General features: G+C 38.5%; 1 protein-coding gene across 5 annotated transcripts in view; it reads right to left on the reverse strand.

Moving 5' to 3' along the window:
* Nucleotides 1-11117, reverse strand: part of erbin (erbb2 interacting protein) — a 47299-nt gene extending 36182 nt beyond the window's left edge. Inside the window, exon 1 of one of the 5 annotated variants that reach the window (XM_085165036.1) lies at nucleotides 10481-11117. The gene's annotated coding sequence lies outside the window, so the exon portion shown is untranslated. The other 4 variants (XM_085165034.1, XM_085165037.1, XM_085165035.1 and 1 more) reach the window with 4 other exon arrangements.
* Nucleotides 11118-11384: the final 267 nt, after the last annotated feature.

Here is an 11384-nt window from a genome sequence, read left to right on the forward strand (position 1 = left end):
AGAAGCTGCACATCAAAATATAGATTATAAAAAATTATATAATGTTAAAGTTGTCAATCAATGCCTATATAATTTCTTCAAAATATGTTATACTCCTTAAGGTTTTATCATACACCGTGAAAGAACTTAGTAGATGTGCCTTTAAAAGCAGTAAGCAGCCATTTCTAATTCGTTACTGAACAATAGTTTCAGTCCTCAGCAAACTTTGGCATACCATGCATTTATCACAGTGCTGAAAGGCTGCTTAAACAGTAGCTCCATCATCATTATGCAGCTCTACATCAATAGCCTTCTGTCCCTTGTAATGTGATGTACTTATCATGGATAGAAAATGACCACGGAAATTAGACACTTGTTTGCTGACCTTGGTTTAGGTTACAGGTATCAAATGCACATTCAAGAAAAGCCCTGCATGCAAACAGAGTGGGAAAAACCAAGCACTCAAACAAGTAAATGTTGCACTTCGGACAAAGCCCTGAAGGTCAAACCTGTTCTCATACAGAAACCAGTTACGAAGTGTCACCTGTCATCGCTATTCAGGTTGCAAGACTTGTACATTCATAGTGTCCTTGAGACAAACTGAATAATCGTTTATGGAGCAACTAAAAAAATACAAACTCAATTTATTGTATTTCAAACCTAGAAGAAGCTCTACTGTTGGTCAAAGTCAGACCTTTGTCAAGCCTGTGAAACTGGATGAATTTTGTGGAAAAAATGACATTTGTTTGTTAACAATCACTGTAAAGGCGTTTTTACAATGTTTACTGGTGGGATTTACTCCCAGCGCAGAGTAAGTGAAACCTGTACCCATGACATCACAGTGGGATCAAAGTCAATTTGCCACCAAATTAACAGAACATTAGGTACATGATGATAATTGCAGGTTTTTTTTTTTTTTTTTTTTTTAAAAAAACACTTGCCATACGCTTGACTATTAAAAACAAACAAAAAAATGTTTTGCTGCAGGGTAATATATATGCATCTTAGCTTAAATGTGTCTGTTTAATAACCTAAGATTGGTATATTTTCTGACCTTTTCGAGTTGAGAATGCTAAATGCACACAGAGCTAGTCTGGCAGGTGTATCACGTCTCCTATCCTACAGGGATAGATATTAGACATTAAATCTGATGGACAGTGCAATGCTGAGAAAAATTAGCACACAACGTTGTGAAAGACAGGCTACAACACACGTGTTATTCCTCCATTTCCTTGTTGCAGTCATAAACAAGATTTCTGCTGCAGCAATGCATTTTCATTGCTTTTTTGGAATTACAAATATTGGGTTTTGAACGTTTTTGTCTTGATTCTGTTCTATATTGTTTTGTTTTATTTATTCATTTGTTTCATTCCACTGTTGCATCTCATGAGGCATTGTGATTGGCTGGTAAGCAAGTATTTCAAAGTAGCACTGAATTTGTGAGTTGGCCACCATAAACTTCTGACATTGTCAGGACTTTGCCTATAACAATGGCCAGGGATGCCACCACGCTGACATAAAGCAGGTGAAAACACTACAAACTGCTATATAACATGCAACGATTTTTACGATAAATAAAAGACTGAAAAAAGTAAATAAATGGTCCGACAGTGAACTGTTCCTTTTGTGATTTAACCATCAGAATAACTGTGAAACAATCTTGCAATAACTTTTTAGCCAATAGCAGTAGATACGAGAAGCTTCTTAGATTTATAGGCATTGGAATTCAAAACGGTTACGTCCTTATGAGGCAGTAAGGTACCCTTTAAGACGTTGAGGCAATCATCTATTTAGCATCACAATGTGTGCACACCAGACGACTTCTTATATAAGTACCACTGCCATGTTTATTATTTGTCTAACACTTTTTAAAGGTTTATTGGAAACAGCCAGGCTTGTTTAAAGGGGCATCATGGTGCATGTTAAGTAACCAAATTCAGGTTAACAGAACCTCTTTTTTGGTCATTATGTTGAACCATGCTTGGTAGGGGTTGCCTTAGCAGCAGTGGAAGTGATGTTCATCATATTCATTTGGGGGAAAAAAAAAAAAAAAAAAAGCAGCTTCCTCAGCAAATGTTTTTGTAACATTTTATTAACTTAGTAAAAGGACATACTGAAGAGGTTTTTCCTGCCTTGGGACTCATGAGAGACAGCAACACAAAACTCAATTTTAGATCAGATTATAAAAGAATATTTAAAAAACCATGTTTTGTCACAATAATCTTAATGTCTTAATAAAAGAATGATTCACCTGTTTTCATGTTAAGGAAATAACACACTGTAAGATTCATTGAAAATACTCTTCTTTAACTAGGGAAAACCTGTATGACTAACAATAAAAACAAATGTAACATGATCTTGCTTCTCAGGTCAGAACACAACACTGTTGCGTGGCTGGAAAAGTATTAGTCTTGCCAGCTGATCTGAGACAAACTGAGCCAGCTAGAAAGATCGGATCATCCCGCCGCTATCTTCATTGAGCACAACAGAGCTATAGAGCAGGAAAGAGGGAGGAAAAGGAGGGGGATTTTGACTTATTCATAGCATCTCCCAATCAGCTGCAAACACATTGGACTGCACTGACACTCATTAGTTTCTGCTCCACTTCCCCTTTGGGTGCCTTTATCCTCATTACATCTATAAGAGATACTGAAGCCTGCTAAACAAAAAAGTTCCCACTGTCACACATTTCAATAAAGCAAAGGAAGCATCAGTTTCAAATTGGGGGTGTTGGCTGGGGTGGGGTGGGGGGTCAAGGGGGCGTGTCTGGGCATTTTTCCATTCCCCTTTACTTTTCATTCGGAAAGCAACATTGCCATTGGTGCCACTGTGGGTTTAGGAAATCACCTGCAAATGAGTTTATACTTAAATGTATCAGTTTATATATTGAGATCTAAAACTTTATGCTGAAGTTCCTGAAGTCCTATTGAGCATACGATTAAGTTTGATTAATAAACATGAGATACATCACGAGAGTACATTTGGCAAACGATTAGCAATGGGTGGCTTTGACTTTCTCACTTTCTCAATCTCTTCCTGCTCTAACCTAAATTTTTCAATTCAAATAAAATACTGCAAATAATAGTGGACCCTCAAACTGTTCCTCGGAAAAACCATTTATACATTTATGTTCTGTAAAGCTTTGTCAAGATATTACAGGAAACACTATAACAGTATCCAGTAGTACAATAAAAAGTTTACTGTCTCACTTCCCCATTAAGCTTACAGAGGGCAGTTCCACGGGAAGTCAATCACACAGCCAGAGCCCATTTACAGAGACACTTTTTTGTTTTGTTTACTGTGGAAATAATATCATTAGATCTGACGGCTGGTCTAATTGAGTATTTCCAATATAAATTTCTCTGTGACTTGTCCACACCACACAGTTTCTTCTGTTATCAGCCTAAGGAGAACTAACCCCAAATCAAATTTAGCAGGTCCTCAGCCTGCTGTCAAATATGACACTGTGACCAAACACAAGGATTTGAGGATGCACTGCTGGTTAATTAGTGTGTGCTTAACTGGCAAAAAGAACAACTAAAATTGTAGCTGGACATATGACATTGTAGGCAGACTATAGTGTATTGGGGTCAGTGATCAAAGTCAGCCTCTGCTGTGTGCTTAAATAACAAAACAGTGAGGTGACTGGAACCCATACACTGAGTTTCTCTCGTTTCCAAACGTTGCCTGTGCAAACAAATAAAACTCAGTTTCACATTATTGATATCTCATCTGAGACCAAGCAGTTAGGTCATCATATCAGAATTTGTTAACTGTACATTATTAAAATACAGATGTGTGCAGTTAATATGGATATAAATGGATCAAAAACAATAATTATGTAGTATTTGTAAGCAGGTGAGTCATTACTGTATTACCTTTACCATTCCATTACATGATTAATAAACAAGACAAACTGTATTCTATTTACAATACTGACAGTGCGCATTAGTTTATCTTTAATACCCAGCTGTGGCACAAGAAACATAATACGTGATAATATATGCACTACTCTGAATATTAATTAGGGAAAAAGAAGCGATAACATTAAGTCATTTGAGCTGCATGAGCTGTATACCCAATGAGCTGCAGTGTATCCCGATTCAATGTTGAGAAAACTTTGGATTATATGTGGAAGCTATTTGGCAACATACAGTGAATAATTTAGAGAAGTCTAAACTGGTCACTTGGGAGAAGTCCCTAATTAAAGTTACAAAACCAACGTGATTAGCTGAGAAAGAGGTGTGCAAAAGAAACACATTCTACCACCAAGTAAGGATTACTGGAGAAAAACTCATGAGAACCTATAAGTGTATAATTTCTTTCTTTTTCCTGTCTTCATGCATTGCAGCATTACTCATTCATGAATATGAATGTGCCAAGCTGCAAAGAGCCTAATCAGGTTATCAAGCCACACAAAAAATCTCAGTGAGTTTATTTTGAAAGGGTATACAACATTTGACTTTCCTATCCACAAATAATTGTATATATTAACCATTTTTAATAGGGACTAATACTTTTGTGTGCCTTGAAATCGACCAATCGTTAATCCTTATATCATACTTTTCTAGCGCATTAATATTTCAGCGTCTTGTGTGGAAGATATATTTAATGCATGACACTAGCCGTACAGCTTCCCTCAACCAAACGCAAAGGATCTTATCATATGCAGACATTCTGAAAACAATGCGTTGCTCTGCCTACTGCACATCAGTTATACTGTACATTATAAAGGCAGCTTATGGCAATAATACCAAGCTTATCTGTAGCTATTATTACAACAGACCATGCATGGCAGGACTTACTTCTAAGAACCTCTTTCTTTCCTCTTTTCCATTTGATAAACAAACCCCTTTCAAAATGTTTCCATTACACAAGTTCCTCTACAAAGAATGTCACATTTTCACACCACTAAGAAGTCTGATGCCATTTTTCCCCATATATTTTTAGGGCAACTTGGAGCATTTAATGGTTAGGTACCAATGACTAAAGATGCATTTTACTAAACATACCTGTGCTGATTAACACCAGAACTGAATGAGGCAGAAATACGCTGTGCTAACTGGGTCAGAGAAGCAGAGAAATCATTGGGGGAGAAGCTGAATACACAGATGTATTTAAAGCCAACACACCAGCATGCCAAATGGTATGCAAATTTACACTTTTCACACATAACAAGTCAATACACAGACTCACTGAACTTGTTATGGACCATCCATCCACTCTATGAGAAGCCTACATTCTACTTTATAGGCTATTCATTAAATATTGATGTCTAGAGGCATTGCATTACTTCCCATTTTATTAAGCCAGCTTTTAACAACCCCTGGGCATCAGACCAAGGGGAGAGAAAAAAAAAGAAATCCATAAATGTAGACTATATATGCTATGTTGCCACTGTCCCAAAATCCTTCCTTAGGATGTCAAAATAAGGTGCCCAATGGAGAAAAAACTAAAATCTTTCTTAAACGCTTTGATGCATCTTCAACAGCAATCATAACAAATTAGCCAATTCTATATTACTCTAGAGTTAATTTCGAAGAGAAGCGTAAGTGTTTTTTATACAGCTAGACCTAGGTCAGTTGGACTGAAAAGCTGGCATAAATTATAAATATCAGCTTGGGACATCCCTAGTCTTAATATAGCCTGTTCCACATCAAATTAGCTGCTTCAGTTACTGTATGAAGAGCATGTCATAGATAACACTCCCTCCAATTAATCCCATGCAATCATCAGCACAGACATGTACATCCCCATAAAAATCATCCTCTACCATGTTTGAAAAAGAAACATCTGCAGCTATAGTCTCTTTCACTGCCATCCTCTAATTCTGCACAAGTATGATAACAGTTTAACCAGAACTGGCTCACATAAGGTAGCACGAATCCCATGATCTTGCATTGTTACGTGACTGCACTTCTAACCTCAAACATGTGGTCCGTGCTTTCAATCAAATCAACCATTTTTGTCCCACTTTGGTACAAGCTTTTGCGTGCTTTTCTTGCATTTCTTGGCAGAATAAAAAACAACAACAACAAAACACTGGTCTTTTCAGGGATTCACAGTTATCCTGGAAAACTGCAAAGGCCCAAAGGCTGATGGTCATAAAACAAAAAATCTAAACCAAAACAAAACACATACATATGAGACCCACATGAAAAATAGAAAGCGGTTCGTCTCCCTGTCAGTCACGTCTAAAGTAAAATAAACACACAGATGACATTTAACACTCTGGCTGTAGGACTCCTATAGGTTTAACTTCAGCTTCCACATGGAAGTGAAAACACTTCTATAATCCATAACAGTGAAGGTGCCTCTGGATAATGCAATAGCCAAACAAAACAGCGGTTGATACCAACAATAATTTCAACAAATTACTGGAATGAAGTTCATCAATACTATGTTGTGATGATCATGTTTTAACTGGCCTTGTTGGGATTGCTGCAAAGTAAAGGCCCCGCTATGTTACAAAAAAATAAAAGTTCTTAAAGGATGGAACACAACTAGCCTCGCACCACTTACCATGAAAACATTTTTTTAATACACCAAGACAACCAGCTCGTGATGTGTGCTATCAACTCTTCTGCACTGTTACCATTTCTGAAACATTAACTGAAATGAAAAAAAAATAATAAATTACTTAATTTTTATAAGCAAAATGTTCCAAGCAAGAGAGTGAGAAGCAGAAAAATCAAAAAATCTTCTCTCTGACCTGACTTTACAATTATCATCTTATCATCCACGACTAGGAACTTTGTCTTCTTTCAACAACTTCTTTTCTAAAGCCAGCAGGCTTACACTTTTTCATTTGTATGCATTTTAGTGAGAGAAGAGCCATGTAACTACCCCACAGAGATCAATTAGAACTTTCTCAAGGATTTCTGAAGAAGACACAGAAACTACCTCCATCCTACTCAAGTGACTACATGTTTAAACACCAGGAACACACACATACATAGACACACACACACACACAAAGAAAAAAAAACATCTGTATAGCAACTTCTTGGGGTGCTATGGGTTTTAGGCTAGATCAATAACAGTTATGCTTTGGAGTGTATTAGCAATTTTGCAAGTGGTGTACACAGCCCATATTAGAGAAATTTTCACAGCTGGTTACAGTTAGTCACACAGAAGCCCATCAGCATAGCAACTTCAACTGCTGCTTAGCTGACACAGGTGGAAACAATTGACAACTGATGGGTCATTAGTCATTTGAATTTCATCATGTGATTGGTGGATCTGAAACCACCAATTTAAACTAATTTATCCATCTGTCAGTGTCCTTGTCTTTGTTTTTAAATCAGCAAGCTTAAATTGCCAAAGTATCACAATTAAAGTCTAACATTTACTTTTTTTGTCATTTTAGGTTGTAAGCATTACCCGTTTTTTCCTTCAGCTTTTTCATCCAACCTAACAACGACTTCTACATAAATTGCATCAACTAGGTTAAAAAATATATACATATTGATCTAATATTACAATCCCAAAACTTAACTGGTTTCTAACACTGTTTTCAACACATCTCTGCAATGATGCCACTGATTCCCACACCAGGGTTTCCACCACAAAACCTACAGGCTGCTAAGAGTGCAGTTGCTCAGATAGAACGGCAGAACTGAGTGTGTGTAGTTTTACTCACAGGAGGACAAAAGTGCGAGACGGAGAGAGACAGACACTCATTTCTAATTTCCGCATTCAAGGTGAGATGTCTCTATACCACAAGGCGAGCACTTCATATTTAACCTCTTTTACAAATTGTCGGGCCTGTTTATGAGCTGAACAGGTAAAACATTAAGTCAAATTTTAGACAAGTTCTTTAGTAACTTTTCTATGTCTAAAAATGGTCAAGTGGACTTTTAATACACTGGAGAAATCCTTGCACATGCTGACAAAGTATTCCCTGCATTCTGTTATTTCACAAAACGCCTGAAGACATGGGACAAGTACAAGAGCACTGAATCAATCAATATAGTCTGCATGTAAATGAATGATGAGGAATGTGAAAACACTTCTCAGGTAACCACTACAAACACAGTTTAGATTAAGGAAAGTTATTTCCCCTCAACTGTTCCAACAATACTCTACATTTCTAACATGATGACTCAGTCACCTGCCAGGAGCAATTTATTAGAGACACAACATAAATTCTACCACATTCACACAGGAAAGTCTGTCACAGCAAGGATCAGCTAATTTCCTAACGTGGTAAACACTTCTCACAGGGTGTCTCAGTCGTCGGTCAGCCACCAACTCGTCAACAACATCACATGCGCAGTTAGTCACCGAACATGTGCTCTTTGGACTAGCACACTACATGTTACCTACTAACAACAAAGGTAGAAATAAGGATACGAGTCAGATCAAGGCTAGACACGCTGATGAGGAAACGAGCACTTGTATGGTCACAGAAGCAGAAGATTAAGGAGGGGGGAGAAGGAAAAAAAAAGGTTTCCTACGTGGTATAAAACGTCATCAGAAAAGACACGTTAAGATCCAGTGACAATGAAAAGCACCATGTCACGTACTTGTTTAACAGCCAACACCAGATGTAAACAAAAATAGATAAGCCTGTACAGCCACTTTTCCATCAGTAGATATAACACTGACTGTGAGTTTAGCAGGATCACTCATTGTTTAAGAAAAGCTTTTAACATGATATACCCATAAGATAAGAAACACAGTTTTACTGCTTTTGGCAGCGTCTTGTCTCCGACTGACACAACAAACTTTCAGGCAAGTGGAACAACACTTCTTTGACACCGGTGCGAGAAAAGAACAGTAAAGGAAAGAGCCTTTGTTACAGTGAACCTTATCTTCAGTTTTAGATAAGGTCTGTTGTAAATGATCACATGAGGAACTTGATAACCAAAATGCCATGACAGGCCTTCAATACCTCCATGAAACCAGTGTACTGTAAGAATACTATACACACTTCTGTTAGTGATATATAAAATACTCAATACACAGCTTCTCCCAATGAGTGGAACTGTATCTACAAGAATACAAAATTAGTGTACACAAGCACCTTTGGGAAAACATCCAAAATTCTGGCAATTCTCTGCTTACATTATATATACTTTGAGTCAGTTTCATTACCAATACCTGAATAATCTTCTCCAAACAGCTGAATATCAGCTGGTAGATAAAGGGCCCATAACATTGACAAGCAGGGGAAGATGGAGCCTAGTCTTTGTTTACATTTTATTACAGCTGGGAGAGCCTTTAAAGACTGATCTGATAAGGTTTCTGTTTGCTTGACTGACAGCTCTAAATACCTAATTCAACGGTTGATTTTTAAATCACCCTGGAAGACATTCATGTGCCAGCCACCGACAACACCTGTGAGATTGAAAAATTCAATTACAAAACACTGTGCCCGAAATGCACGTATAGTATTGAAAATGAACGTGTAATTGTACCGCAATTGTGTATGTATTCGCACAGTTATGGTTGCAGTAGCCTTTGACACCTCCACGCACGTGAATTTTGAGTTTAAATAATACTTTTCATTAAGTAAAAATCTGTTATCATGACATCCATAGTTAGTATCTCAACTTACTACTAAATATTATCTCTGACAAGACTCCACCTGGTTCAGTAAGTTTGTAAAGTTATGTTATGAAATCTAAGATAATCTACACAGATGCATAAATATCTCCGATTCACCTCTAAACTGTACTTTATAGTCAATTACGTTCCAGTGAGAAGTTGCGGATTTAAACTAGGGCATCTTACTAACGACACTCGACCCCGGTCTTATTGCTTGTCTACCTGAGCGTTGCCTTCATGGTGCCCCGAGACTCAACCTGATTGCATCTCCTGACACCATTTCCCAGAGCGGTGAATGACGAACACTAACAACAAGTCGACAGGCTAGGACAGACCTGCTGAAATTCCTCAGAATAGTCCTGAATTTATCCCGGATCTTAACGGGATTAAATTACAGTGGAGTTAAGTGAGGACACTAATCTGATTAATGAAGCGGCGAGAAAATGAAAACGCCAATATGTTGATAAGTACGGCGCGCTAATCTGTCCTATACGGTGTAGGCGCAACAAAAGATGCGAGTGTTGCTCTTGCGGTGCAGTTATTAATGGCTGGTTATAAGAATAGTATCATCAACACTTATAGACTGACAGCTTGAAATGTAGTACGCCGCTTTCTAAAGCGAATAAATTAGTGCCAAGCGAGCCACATCGCAAAGGGGCAAAAGCATATGATGCGAAACCTTCCGAAAACACAGCTGCTCAAGTCTGTTAATACAGTCTAAAACCTGTTGTTTTAAACCAACAATGCTCTCACAGCCATTACTAAACTACAAGCACTCAGATAATACATTATCGTATAATTCCACATTTAAAATCAACCGCATTAATGCGAGACTTCAAGTGGGACAACCTGAGAATGGGACCTCAGCGATACAACGCTACAGCTAGCGTTAGCATGCTGTGTGGGGCCCCGCAGAGAAGCAGTAACTTGCGCAAACAAAGACACTTACCTGAGTTACTGTCGGGTCAGCGTCTCATTTAATGATATCCAGCTTATGTGCAGGCTGATACTACCCAACAAACACCTTGAGGAGTGGGCATTAGCTGGTTTCACTGGTTTGCTTCACGGCAGTTCAATTGGGTCTGGCTAGTGTTAGCAGCTAGCTAATATTGCCCTAGAGAGCAACTCGAAGCTGGCCCAGTGCGTACATTCTCCTCAGCGAGCCACCCTCAAGTTTAACGTTGTCCCTCTCAGTTGTTTTGAGACATAAAAATATTGCCTTGTGGCACAGCCAGACTGACCGATGACGAAGACAAGAGCAAAAATGGTCCTTAACTGATGAAAATTAATGACACAACATTAAAAAAATCCAAAATGTCCACTACATTCAGCAAGGAAATACAAAAGGCAAAACTGCGAACCACCTCCGGCACAGCGAAACCTTTTCCTCTAAAGTGTGCCGCACCCAGATGTTTTCGCTCATAATTTCCAGGTCTTTGCTCATTTACAATAGGCGCAGCTCTACAGACTGGAACGAAGCTACATTGAGGCTGTGGGGCACAGCACGAAGTGGCGAGTTTCTTCTCTGCGACCTCCGCGGGTACATGGAGAAAGCTGTCCACCAGTAGTCGCCTTTCCAGCCTTACCGAGCCCCGGGGACGACGCTTTCACTATCTCACCCAGACACTGCTAGTGATTCCGCTTATCTTCCTCTGTGCATTGACTTATTGACACTGTTTTCCCTTTCAAATAGGCTACAGGATATTCACACAGACTGCAAACACGTATACAAACCAGACCGACAAGGTATTTTATTAACCCATTTACATATAACGTACAAAAAAGGTGTTTGTACGGTTTGCAGCAGCCTTCATCGTTCTTGTTATGTCGTGGCGCCCTCTGGCGTAAGTAGA

This window comes from Neolamprologus multifasciatus, chromosome 7 (genome assembly GCF_963576455.1).
Source record: "Neolamprologus multifasciatus chromosome 7, fNeoMul1.2, whole genome shotgun sequence".
Classification (NCBI taxonomy): Eukaryota; Metazoa; Chordata; class Actinopteri; order Cichliformes; family Cichlidae; genus Neolamprologus; species Neolamprologus multifasciatus.